The 12559-nt window shown below is 38.8% G+C and overlaps 1 protein-coding gene and 1 pseudogene across 2 annotated transcripts in view; one reads left to right on the top strand and one right to left on the bottom strand.

Moving 5' to 3' along the window:
* The window catches only part of LOC141570056 (maestro heat-like repeat-containing protein family member 1), a 69833-nt gene that overhangs the window by 40703 nt on the left and 16571 nt on the right, over positions 1-12559 (bottom strand). The gene's annotated exons all lie outside the window — the stretch shown is intronic.
* Positions 3066-4479, top strand: LOC109439264 (elongation factor 1-alpha 1 pseudogene; annotated as a pseudogene).

The raw sequence follows: 12559 nt of genomic DNA, 5'->3' as shown, positions 1-12559 counted from the left end.
TTCATTGGTGAGCTTCTTCGGGACCATTTTTGGACACACCTTTCTCATGCCAAGATATTCAGTTAAGATTTTCCTAACTGTTTCTCTATCAATGTTTACTTGGTGCGCTGTGCTTCTCACAGTCAGCCGACGATTTTGACGCACAGTTCGATGAATTTTTGCGATGAATGTTTTTGTCAGTTCTGCTCGTTACTGGCTGCCCTAACCTCTCTTCATCAGTGACGCATTCTCTCCACTCAGAAAAACGTTTAACCCATTTGTACACTGCCGTTTTATTTATGGCATTATCCCCATACACTTGGACTAACATGTCCTTAATTTCACTTCCACTCTTGCCAAGTTTAACAAGAAATTTAATGTTTGTTCGTTGTTCTAATTCAAGTTCAGACATTCTTACGATGGCACACAAAAACATGCAACAACAATAATGAACGCCACTCAGCAAGACACCACCACTCTCCACACGAACACAGCTGTGAGACACTGATATACCAAGGTTATGAAACCTTATCGAGCTGTTTGTACAGCGCTGCCAATGTAAGGGCACGGTGGCAAGTTCGCAAACTTAATTGTCATACCTCAATGTTGAGTATTACGATTTTAATACAGTTTTTTCCTCCCTTAAAATATGTTTACATTTTTTGGCACCCTACGTATATTTGAGAGAGAGAGAGAGGTGAAGAAAATAAAAGTTTAGAGAGATGAAGGATAGGAAGAAAAACTCCAATGTATGCTTAATTGGAAATCACAGAAGAAGAGAGTGAATAGGTAGGAGGTTAATATATAGTTGAAGTGATAATGGCTCAGTCTTTCAGAATTAAAGAAAGACATGAATCCTTAGATCGAAAAAGCACACCAAGTCTTTCATAGGACAAATAAAAATAAATCCATATCTAGATAAATTGGAATAAAATAAAAAATCAAAGAAAGTGAGAGAATCATAAAAGTTTCAGAGAAAAAAGAACTGCAAAGGAAAGACTACCAGACCAGCTGCAGACTTCTCATCAGCAAAAGCAGATGAGACAATGGAAATAATAGCTTCCAAGCTTTGCAGGAAAGTAACTACTAATATAGAAATTTATATTCAGTTATATCATTCAATGGGGGGGCAAAAATAAAGACATTTTCCGATACACTAAGAAATTTATTATTCATAAGCCTCACTGAAATACTAATAGACTTCCTCCTTTCAGCGAGGAATAAAGTAAACCTGGAAGGAGGATTAGGATGCAAGAAATGTATTAATTATGTGCTAAGAATTAGTAAAACACTTGGTGTCCTGAATATCTTCTGTCGGCTCTCCAGATCTTCCCCACACCCCTCTCCAACCTGCTAAGTGCCTTAGAGGCTGGACAGTATGGAGTGCATCGAATAAACTCTCTTGTTCTCTGGCGTGCAATTGAGTTTTGCCAATGGGGAGCCCTTATAGGACACGGCAGAAAGGGAGGATGGTCAGGTCAGAGTATACATTCTTCTGGTTACTCTCGGCATGGTGATCCTTGGCTGCGTGTATCCTGTGTGGTCACTGCTTCTCTCAAGATAACTCCATATACACATCTCTCCTTTCAGGTTTCCATGACTGCTCTCTACCAAATTCCTTCAGGTCTAGGAGTGCTAAAACTCTGGTTGTTACTACGGCATATTATACTATCTCTTGTGGGCTTTTTAATCTCTACCCACACATACCCATTAGAAAGAGTTGTTTAATTTATTTATTTATTAAACTCTCCTGGAATTACCCTAATTTGAGTGTGTAATTGTTTTCTGTTGGGACCCTGTCTGAGAAGGTGGCAAATCTAAATAAGCATTGATTGTTAAAATATAATAATCACCACTAATTCGAGGGAGTTAAAAATCGTGATGGAACAAAAACATTAGAAAACACAACAGAAAAAATGAGAAGCGTGAGGTTACAGAACATTTAAGGAGTTTAAACCCTTATTTTGTTCAGAAGGAAATCAGCAAATTGGTGAAATTTAAATCTTATTAGGAAAATATAGAGTTCAGAATAAATGTTTAAAATTTTTAGAGTAATAAAATCTCAGTCTCTCCAGGTCTTGTTTGAGTCACAAACCTTTGTTTCTATATTTTAGACTTCTTCATTTCTGGCAGTACTTCAAACTCAATACATCCCACATTAAACCTATCTACTCTCCAAACTTAATTCCTGTGTCTAGACAGTGCTGGAGTTTCCAGGCATCTTTGACTTCTTCTCTCTTGCACCACCCACAGGCCTCCTGAAACAGAGAATTCTACTTACGAAATGTCCCTTGAATCCATCCCTTTCCTATCCTTACAGGTCATTTCTCATGGTTAAATTCACCTCCTCGCTACGCTTGAGCCTTCTCCAGTACCTGTTTCTGTTCTTCTTACTCACGTCAGATGGGCAACAGCACTAGGAGGAAGAATCAGATGACACAGGAAGTGTCTCCTGGGAATACTGCCCAACTGTTGAGAAATAATTCACATCTTAGCAACCAAGCCTAGAATGCTCACCTTAGAACTAACCTACCAGCTCCTCTTCTAAAGAACCTAAGGTGGGATGGAGTGTCCCCTCCTTCCAATTATGACTCCTGGAGAGACATGACTCTATTATAACTTCTTTAAAATACCTGCCACATAGCAGTTACTCAATAAATATCTGTTGAGAGAATAAATGAGTAAATGAGCTATTTTTTATCTTGTAATGTTGAATCAAAGGTTTGCATAGGATTTATATACAACTATGTTCACCATGGCATTTTTTATCTATAAGTAAAAAGTCAGGGTGGCCTGATGGCTCAGGTGGTTAGAGTGCAGGCTCTTAACAACAAGGTTGCAGGTTCAATTCCTACATGGGATGGTGGGCTGCGCTCCCTGCAACTAAGATTGAAAATGGCGACTGGACTTGGAGCTGAGCTGCGCCCTCCACAACTAGACTGAAGGGCAACTACTTGATTTGGAGCTGATGGACCCTGGAGAAACACACTGTGCCCCAATATTCCCCAATAAAATTTTTTTTTAAAAATTCAGTCTTTTTCGCAACGGGTTTGCCACCAGAACACAGGTGTAGTGAAAACCATCGCTGAATCTAACCCAAAATGGGAAAGAAAAAGACACACATCAACATCGTTGTCATTGGACACGTAGCTTCCAGCAAGTCTACCACTACTGGTCATCTGATCTACAAATGTGGTGGGATCGACAAAAGAACCATAGAAAAATTTGAGAAGGAGGCTGCTGAGATGGGAAAGGGCTCCTTCAAGTATGCCTGGGTCTTGGATAAACTGAAAGCCGAACGCGAGCATGGGATCACCATTGATATCTCCCTGTGGAAATTCGAGACCAGCAAGTATTACGTGACCATCATCGATGCCCCAGGACACAGAGACTTTATCAAAAACACGATTACAGGCACATCCCAGGCTGACCGTGCTGTCCTGATTGTTGCTGCTGGTGTTGGTGAATGTGAAGTAGGTATCTCCAAAAATGGGCAGACCCGTGAGCATGCCCTTCTGGCTTACACACGGGGTGTGAAACAACTAATTGTTGGTGTTAACAAAATGGATTTCACTGAGCCGCCTTACAGCCGGAAGAGATACGAGGAAATCATTAAGGAAGTCAGCACCTACATTAAGAAAATTGGCTACAACCCTGACACAGTCGCATTTGTGCCAATTTCTGGTTGGAATGGTGACAACAGGCTGGAGCCAAGTGCTAACATGCCTTGGTTCAAGGGATGGAAAGTCACCATAAAGATGGCAGTGCCAGTGGAACCACACTGCTTGAAGCTCTGGATTGCATCCTGCCACCAACTCGTCCAACTGACAAGCCTTTGCGTCTGCCCCTCCAGGATGTCTACAAAATTGGTGGTATTGGTACTGTCCCTGTGGGCCGAGTGGAGACTGGTGTTCTCAAACCCGGCATGGTGGTCACCTTTGCTCCAGTCAATGTTACAACTGAAGTAAAGTCTGTTGAAATGCACCATGAAGCTTTGAGTGAAGCTCTTCCTGGGGACAATATGGGCTTCAATGTCAAGAATGTGTCTGTCAAAGATGTTCGTCGTGGCAATGTGGCTGGTGACAGCAAAAATGACCCACCAATGGAGGCAGCTGGCTTCACTGCTCAGGTGATTATCCTGAACCATCCAGGCCAAATCAGTGCCGGATATGCACCTGTGCTTGATTGTCACACAGCTCACATTGCTTGCAAATTTGCTGAGCTGAAGGAGATTGATCGTTGTTCAGGGAGAAAGCTGGAAGATGGCCCCAAGTTTTTGAAATCTGGTGATGCTGCCATCGTTGACATGGTTCCTGGCAACGCCTGTGTGTTGAGAGCTTCTCTGACGACCCTCCTCTTGGTCGTTTTGCTGTTCGTGACAGGAGACCGACTGTTGCTGTGGGTGTCATCAAAGCAGTGGACAAGAAGGCAGCTGGAGCTGGCAAGGTCACCAAGTCTGCCCAGAAAGCTCAGAAAGTTAAATGAGTATTATCCCCAATACCTGCCACCCCAGTCTCAATCAGTGGTGGAAGCACAGTCTCAGAACAGTTTGTCTCAATTGGCCATTTAAGTGTAATAGTAAAAGACTGGTTAATGATTACAATGCATCGTAAAACCTTCAGAAGGAAAGGAGAATGTTTTGTGGACCATTTGTTTTTTTGTGTGGCAGTTTTTAAGTTATTAGTTTTTAAAATCAGTACTTTTTAACGGAAACAACTTGACCAAAAATCTATCACAGAATTTTGAGACCCATTAACACAAAGTTTAATGAGAAAAAAAAAAATTCAAAATACCCTTGACATTTAACAATGCATAGATATATTACAGTTCATATATATGATGCAATACTGTGCAGTCTTTAAAAATAATTTTTTAAATAATATTTAATGATATGAGGAAATGTTTGTACTACATTAAGTTAAAAAAAGACACGTTACAAAAGTATATATAATACTGTTTTTTATACATCCAAACATATACATATATCCAGAATATACACACAATATATATGCATATGTGTCACACACATATGAATGCACAGAAAAAAACTGGAAGGACATACATCAAAATGGTAACATATCCAGAGAGTAGATTTATAAGGAATTTGTATTTTCTTCTAAGGGCTTTTCTATAAATTCCATGCAATTTAAAATAGACATATGTTACTTTTGCCATCCACGAATAATGTTTTGTTTTTTTAAATATATGCACCTTATGTTTATTGCAGCACTATTCACAATAGCAAGATATGGAAACAACCGAAATGTCTATCAATAGATGATTGGATAAAGAAACTGTGGTACTTTTTTTTTTTAAGATTTTATTGGGGAAGGGAAACAGGACTTTATTGGGGAACAGTGTGTACTTCCAGGCCTTTTTTCCAAGTCATGTTGTTGTCCTTTCAATCTTAATTGTGGAGGGTGCCGTTCAGCTTCAAGTTGTTGTCCTTTCAGTCTTAGTTGTGGTGGGCGCAGCTCAGCTCCAGGTCCAGTTGCCGTTGCTAGTTGCAGGGAGTGGAGCCCACCATCCCTTGCGGGACTCGAGGAATTGAACTGGCAACCTTGTGGTTGAGAGACCACTGGCCCATGTGGGAATCGAACCGGCAGCCTTCGGAGTTAGGATCATGGAGCTCTAACTGCCTGAACCACCAGGCCAGCCTGAGAAATAATGTTATTTTTAAGTATGTTCTTTAAACATGCATTTAAACTGTTTGACAAATTAGAAAATGGTCTATTAAAAGCAAGGAGGTTTATAGAAAACGTCTAATTAAGATGAGTTCAACGCGTTTTTTAGCATTGTCTATATACTGGGTATTGTCAGGGTGTTCAAGATAAATGTAACATGCCTGCTGACCTCAGAGATCTTAGATTGAGGATAAAGAACAATGACAGATAATTAGAACACAGGACAATACATGCAGTATTATAAGCATGTGTAATGCTCTGAAAAAACAGAGAGGAGGGCATAATTAATTCTGTAAGAGTTAGAGAAGTTTTCAGAGAGAGTGGGCTGATGAGTACGGTTTTTCAGGATGAAAAGGAGTACAGGGAATGATGTGGAAGAAGAAACTCTCAAACAAAGACAACAGAATATAGAAAGGCATGAGATGACATGACATGCACAAGAAAGTATACACAGGACCAATCAAGTAATTTATACTGTCTCCGAACGATGGAAGCATTATGCAGCTGTGAAAACCGATACCTTATAACGCATTTAATGAGCTCAGCGTTGGTGGAAGTACATAAAACACACTGAGGATAGAAGGCCTTGCTTGTCCTGCTGTGGCGATGGGGAGCCTCAGAAGGTTTAAATATCAGCAGAAATCACTCTGCTGTTGGTAACGTGGAGGGTGAATTTGACGGGGACAAGACTGGGGCCAGGAGTGATCGGAGGTAGTAGCAGTGGCGATAGAGAAAAGAATGGATTACACAGACACTTTGAAGGTTCAAACAGACAGAACTTCACCACTGATTAGAAAAGACAAGAGGGGCCAAAGGGAAGAAGGCTTGTAGGATCACTCCTAGGTTTCAGGCTTGAAGAGGATAAATGGAAGAAGCATTCGATATTGAAAATACAGAAAGAGGAGCCCACTTGAGAGGATGGGGGAATAATGGGACACTTTGGGAACATAATGGGTTTGAGATTTCTTAGATGTCCAAGTGGAGGAGACTTGGAAGCATTAGGATATACTAGAGCTCAGCGAGGGCTGGAGACACAGATTTTGTAGTCATCAGCTGAGAGGCGATAGTTGAAGCCATTCTCTCACCTCAGAGAGAATAACAAGTGCAAAGGGCTAAGAAGCCTGGAGAACAACGTTAACAAAGTGAGCAGGAGGAAAGAATCTAGAGGGAGGAGACTGAGGGAAAATAATAAAATGGAAGCGTGTACTATACAGATAGCATAGTGATTAAGCGTTTGGTCTTTGGAATCAGATCATCTGTGACTAGAATGCTAGTTTCCTAATGTTTAAAATAGGAATAAGGGTAATATCTACCCATTCATGAAAAAAAGATCCTCAGCAAACTAGGACTAGAAAGTTACTTCCTCAACATGATAAAGAGTATCCGTGAAAACCCTGCAGCTAGCATGATATTTAATGGTGAAAAATCAAATTCTTCCCCCCCCCAAGGTTGGGAACAAGACAAGGATGACATACTCACTACTATTCAACAATGTACTGGAGATTCTGGCCTGAGTAATTAGGCAACACAGATATAAAGGCATCCAGATTGGAAAAGAAGATGTAAAACTGTCTTATTCACAAATGACATGATCTTGCATACAGAAAATTCTAAGAAACCACTAAAAAAAAAAAAATAATAACCTAGAATAAATGAGTTCAGCAAGTTCACAAAATCAACATACACCAATCAATTGAATTTCTATACACTATCAATGAACAGTTTAAAAATGAAATTAAGAAAATGATTCCATTCACAGTAGCATCAAAAAAGAATAAAATACTTAGGAATAAATTTAACAAAAGAAATGTAAGACTTGCACAATGAAAACTATAAACATTGCTAAAAGAAATGAAAAACCTAAACAAATGGAAATGCATCCCACATATCAGAAAACCAAATATTATTAGGATGGCAATACTCCCCAAATTGGTTTATAGACTTAACACCATCCCTATCAAAATCCCTGCTGCCTTTTTTTTTTGCAAACATTGGCAAGTTGATCCTATAATTTGTACGGAAATTCAAAGGACCCAGAATAGCCAAAACAATCCTGAAAAAGAACAAGGTTGGAGGACTTACATTTCCTGATTTCAAAACTTACTACAAAGGTGATCAAGACAGAGTAGTACTGGCATAAAGATAGACATATAGGTCAACGGAACGTAATTGAAAGTCCAGAAATAAACTCTTCCATGTATATAGCCAATTGATTTTCTTCAAAGGTACCAAGAAAATTCAATAGGAAAGGAAGAGTCTTTTCAGCAAATGGTGCTGGGGTGATTGTCTATTCACATGCAAAACAATTAATTTGGGCCCCAACTCACCTCCTACACAAAAATTAACTCAAAATGGATCACCAACCTAAATGTTAGGATAAAAACTTAGAAGAAAACATAGGAGTAAATCTTTGTGATCTTGTGCTAGGCACGGATTTCTTAGATACACCACCAAAAGTATAGGGAGAACAGAAAAAAAAGGCAAATTACCCATGACCCATATTAAGAACTTTTGTATTATACTTCAAAAGACCAACCAAGAGGGCCGAACTGGTGGCTCAGGTGGTTAGAGCTCCATGCTCCTAACTCCGAAAGCTGCCGGTTCTATTCCCAGATGGGCCAGTGGGCTCCCAACCACAAGGTTGTCAGTTCAATTCCTCGAGTCCCGCAAGGGGTGGTGGGCAGAGCCCCCTGCATCTAAGATTGAACAAGGCACCTTGAGCTGAGCTGCCTCCCAGATGGCTCAGTTGGTTGGCACACAGGCTCTCAACCACAAGGTTGTCAGTTCACTTCCTCAACTCCCACAAGGGATGGTGGGCTGCACCCCCTGCAACTAGCAATGGCAACCTGACCTGGAGCTGAGCTGCGCCCTCCACAACTAAGACTGAAAAGACAATAACTTGAAGCTGAACGGCACCCTCCACAACTATGAGTGAAAGGACAACAACTTGACTTGGAAAAAAGTCCTAGAAGTACACACTGTTCCCCAATAATGAACTGTTCCCCTTCCCCAATAAAAAAAAATGAAAAGACCACCTACAGAATGAGAGAAAATATTTACAAGTCATATACGTGATAAGCGACTTATATTCAAAAGAACTCTTACAACTCAATAATAAAGACAACCCAGTTCAAAAATGGGAAAGGATCTCAATAGACATTCTCCAAAGAAGATCTATTAAGGACTAATAAGCACATGAAAAAGTACTCAACATCATTAATCACTAGGAAAATGCAAATGAAAACCACCATGAGATATCACTTCACACCCACGCGAATGACTATAATCAATAAGACAAGAAGTTTTGGCACTGATGTGAAGAAATACAAGTCCTCAGACATTGCTGGTGGGATGTAAAATGCTGCAGCCACTTCTTGGGAAAACAGAATGACAGTTTCTCAAAATGTGAAACAGAGAATTATCATAAACCCAACAATTTCACTTCAAGATATCTCCCCAAAGGAAATTAAAACATATGTCCACACAAAGATTTGCATGTAAATGTTCAGATAAGTACTAACGACTCAAGTCAAAAGGTGGAAACAATCAAATGCCCATCAACTGATGAAAGGATCAATAAAGTGTAGTATGTGTATACAATGGAATACTATTCAATAGCAAAGAGGAAGTATTAACCCATGCTATAACATTGATGAACCTCAAAAACATTATGCTCCATGAAAGAAGCCAGACACAGAAGAACACATATAGCATGATTCCATTTAAATGAAGTATCCAGAATAAGCAAATCCATAGACAGAATAGGCAAATGCATAGTTTAGTAGTAACCTAGGGCTGGGGGTGAGAATGATGAGTGACTCTAGTGGGCATGAAGCTCTTTTTAGGGTGATAAAAATGTTCTGAAATTAGATTTTGGTGCTTGCTGCACAACTCTGTAAATATACTAAAAATCATTGAATTGTACACTTAAAATGGATGAATTTTATGGTATATAAATTATACCTCGATAAAGCTGTTAATTTTTTTAAATGTAAAGATAATATCTATCCCAGCACCAAGATTGTGGTCTCCAAATTCCATTTCCCACTAAAATAAACAAGGACTTCTTAGAGAAATAGTTGATTCCAGGTCTGAGGCCAAAAAAGGATAAGATGACCCTGGAATATAAATAATGCCACTCTAGACAACAAGGAATCTATCAATGATTATTGGGATGATGGCAATAAGTCTCAAGAATCAATTTGAAGGGACTCCTCCCGGCCAAAAATGGGACATTTTGCACATTAATAAGGACAATAATTACAATGGAATAAAATACATCGAATATGTTTAAATCCTTGAGTTTATAATGATTCTTGATAAAAAATAAAGTGCTTGCCATTGAAGGGCATGAAACAACTAATTATTTTGAAAAATGGTAAATAAAAAGGCAAATCAAGCAATTATCCAGCCTTTTCTAAATAAATTGGACCACAAATTTTCTATATAAGTTGGTAACAAAATCAATTTATATAGTTTATAAGGGGCAGTATCTCTTTATAGAAGTATGCCCAATAATAAACGAAGAAGGAATGATATAATACTACCATTTTTCAATCCATAACTCATCAATAGCTAACATCACTCAAAATAAAGACAACCAGACAATATGTATCTCCTCCTGAAAGAACCTAGCAAAATATTTGTTGTCTCCTCCCCATATATAACCTGAATCTGATCAAGGCTTTAGATCAAAATACTAATTTACAGTAAATACAGAGAACAGAGGAACAGTTAGACAACTTCATGAGGACTTAATTAGCAAAATCCAAAATATGGAAAAACAACCAGGTTTCTTCAATAAATAAATTATAAAGGAGGAAAAAAAAGATAAATGGCGAAACCAAAGTTCAAAAAAAGGCTAAGAGACAAATCAAACAATCATAAAGTAGGACTTTATTTGGATCCTTGTTCAAAGAAACACATTGTAAAAAATATATGAGCTAACTGGAAATTTGGAATAGTACAATATTTGATATTAAAGATAATTGTGTGGGGTGGTTGGTGTAATCATGGTATTACGGTTATGTTTTTTTAAAGAGACCTTATCTTTTACAGATATATACTGAAGTATTTATGGATGAAATTATATAATGTCTGGGATTTGCTTCAAAATAATAAGGGAAGGGGGAAAGTGGGGAGAGTAGATGTGAAACAAAATTAGCTATCAGTTAATAAATAGTGAATTTGGTGATGGGTACAGGAAGGCTTATTGTATTATTCTCTTGACTTCTGCATATGTTCAAAATTTTCCGTGAAAGAAAGATTTGCTAAAAATCTACTTCATGGGTATATAGTATTAAATAAGACAATGGATAAAGAATGCTTATCACTATGGCTGACAGATGGCTAGCCCTCAAGCATTGTTTTTAATTTTTATATTCCCTTTCAATTAATCACATCTAAAAGAACATTATTTAGACCAAGAGCCACAGCCCACATGATTTTGTCCACCTGGTTGGAATTTATTGAAACTTCAAGTTTAGAATTAGGAAATGCTAACCTTCAAAGTCCCAAATCTATCATGCGACAGTAGTCAACAATCCCAAATGCTTCCCTACCATTTCTGGTAAGTATGATGGCTTTTCTCACCTTGTAGAAATACTTGAGATCACTCATTTATTTATTATTTTTCATTCATTTAAAATATGTCAGATATTAGGAGCTGGGGATACAAATATTAATACAGTGGACCTTTGATTGATTGAATGCATCACTAGATCAATATTTTTGAGTGCAAATTGAATTCAAGAAATAGTGCTCAGCATCTGTTACTGATATATAACTCAGGAATCATTAACTCTCTTCCTAAAAACCAGCCCTACTGGGCATATAAAAATGAATAGAGATGTGGTATTTATCCTTACATAGTTTAAAAACTGATAGAGCACATGAGACAAGAATCCAAATAACCAGGAACAAGACGCTGAATGTGATCAGTGATTCCAAAGGATTCAGTCACCAAGGTGGAGAAGGTATGTTTCGGGAGTGTAGTCAGGTTTGGCTGAAACAATTAATAAGTATTTGGATACAGTTAAAAACTCAGGCTGGAATGGTACACTAGAACCACATGTGAAGAACACTGAAGGTTAGGTTAAGACATCTGAATTTTATTAGGCAGCAACAGAGATGGCTTACTGTTCCTTAGCAGCAGAAGATGCCTCTTGGAAGACGCCCCTTGCAGCAAGTGATAGAGCCCAGAGACACTCATGGAAGATCAATTCAAGCCTGCACTACATCTTTAAACTCATAGCACACTACGATGTACATGTGAACAAGCTTAAGGACTAACAGATTTATAGCACCTGAGATGGACTTCAGCTTCTGGAGATCCAGCTTCAGAGTAAATAAAGCCTTACTTTCTCAGCACATACAGTCCAGGCCTGAAATACCTCTGAGAAAACTACAGCCTAGAGCAAGGTTTAGCAAACTTTCTCCATAAAGAGTGAGATAGTAAATGGTTCAAGTTTTGCAGGCCATAATAGTCTGTTGCAACTATTCAACTCGCTATAGCAACCACTGGCAATATATAAATGAAGGAGCTCAAAGAGACCCAAGATGGTAAAGTAGATAAACACTGTGCCTGCTGCCTTCTGTGAACACAGTAAAATTACAACTAAATTATAGATCAACCTAGAGAATCATCTGAAGTCTGGCTGAACAGAAGTTTTATAACTAAAGATATAAAGAAGAAGCTACATTGAGACTGGTAGGAGAGGCGAAGATGTGAAACAGCTGGTCCCAAACCTCTGTGTGGCAGATGAAAATTGGGAGGTACACCTCAGCTACAGAGGTTCCCCCTGGAGGAATGAAGGATCTCAGCTTCACACCACGTTCCCCAGCCCAGATTACTGGTGCCAGGAAAAGGAGCCCCCAGAACATCTGGCTGTGAAAAA

The sequence above is a fragment of the Rhinolophus sinicus genome, chromosome 1 (assembly GCF_057876585.1).
Source record: "Rhinolophus sinicus isolate RSI-liver-muscle chromosome 1, RSI-T2T, whole genome shotgun sequence".
Classification (NCBI taxonomy): Eukaryota; Metazoa; Chordata; class Mammalia; order Chiroptera; family Rhinolophidae; genus Rhinolophus; species Rhinolophus sinicus.
This window is presented reverse-complemented; position numbering and strand designations above follow the sequence as displayed.